Source organism: Hevea brasiliensis, chromosome 12, assembly GCF_030052815.1.
Source record: "Hevea brasiliensis isolate MT/VB/25A 57/8 chromosome 12, ASM3005281v1, whole genome shotgun sequence".
Taxonomy (NCBI): domain Eukaryota; kingdom Viridiplantae; phylum Streptophyta; class Magnoliopsida; order Malpighiales; family Euphorbiaceae; genus Hevea; species Hevea brasiliensis.
The window spans coordinates 26180933-26182234 of record NC_079504.1 but is presented as its reverse complement, the minus strand read 5'-3'; the positions used below and the strand labels follow the sequence as shown (position 1 = coordinate 26182234).

The 1302-nt window shown below is 34.5% G+C and overlaps 1 non-coding gene across 1 annotated transcript; it reads left to right on the top strand.

The window, feature by feature from the left end:
- The first annotated feature begins 228 nt into the window (after window positions 1-228).
- On the top strand, window positions 229-336 carry LOC131171586 (small nucleolar RNA R71). Its single transcript, XR_009142246.1, has one exon. It is a non-coding gene; the product is annotated as a small nucleolar RNA R71 (small nucleolar RNA).
- The last annotated feature ends 966 nt before the right edge of the window (window positions 337-1302 follow it).

Genomic DNA, 1302 nt, shown 5'->3' with positions numbered 1-1302 from the left:
ATGTTGAATGGATCAAGCTCATACATTCCAGCAACTTGCCTTTTTTGAGTTGGAGTTGACCCTCTTGGACTACTCCATAGATGACTGTTCTTTGCTATTTTCTCTAATAACTCATAAGCTTCATCTTCATGCTTAGTGATGAATTCTCCTCCAGTTTGAGCATCAATGATTCCTCTGATAGCAGGAGTGACATTTGTGTAAAAATTCTGGTTTATCATCCATTTAGGAATGGCATGATGTGGACATTGTCTCTCCAATTCCTTCCATCTCATCCATGACTCATAAAGAGTCTCATCTTCTCTTGGTCTAAAAGCAATCATTTGATTCCTCAACTCTTGAGTTTTTCCAGGTGGAAAGTATTGGGCAAGAAATGCATCAGTGAGCTACTCCCAATTTGTAATTGAGTTGTGAGGTAAAGAATCAAGCCAATCCAATGCTCTATCTTTCAAAGAGAATGGAAACAATTTTAGCCTTGCTGCATCATCAGACACTCCTGGTTGCTTTTGCATATCACAGATCATAACAAACTTCTTAAGATGTGTATGAGGATTTTCTGAAGAATGCCCTCCAAATTGAGAATTCTGAATCATTTGTAGTACTCCAAAATCCATCTTATAACTATTTGCATCAATTCTTGGTCTTGCTATACTCTCTCTTAAATCATCAAAATGAGGAAATGCATGATCCATCATACTTCCCTTACGCACATTAGCATTTACAACTTCTTCACCATGAGTTGAATTTTCATTGTTTCGATCATTTTCAGCATTATCACCACCGATTCCAACTCTTTCTTCAGCCATTTCTTGTTCAATTTCAGCTGCTCTCAAAGCTTCTTTTCTTTTTCTGGTTTCTTTCTTGTTGGCTTTACAAAATTTCTCAATTTCAGGATTAAACAATAAGGATGTGTCATTTGTGCTTCTAGCTCTTCTCATAAAAGATTAAGAGTACCTGAAAAAGAGCAAACAAACACAAAATGAAAAGATAACAAAGATAAAACTATAAACAACTAAAATAATCAAGAATTCAATCTTAAACAAACAACTCCTCGGCAACGGCGCCAAAAACTTGATGTGTCCCAACCGCAAGTGCACGGGTCGTTCAAGTAGTATAGAAAAAGATATCGTTCCCACGAGGAGTTGTGTTAATGATTGAATTTTTGATGTAAAATAAAGTATGTTAAAATTGTATTTTAATCAAATTTTATAAAAGAAATTTAGGAATTTGAAGCATAAGGTATGAAAATGCAAAACTAAATTGAAACAATGACTAATTTAATAATTCGCAAAATAAAGAAATTGA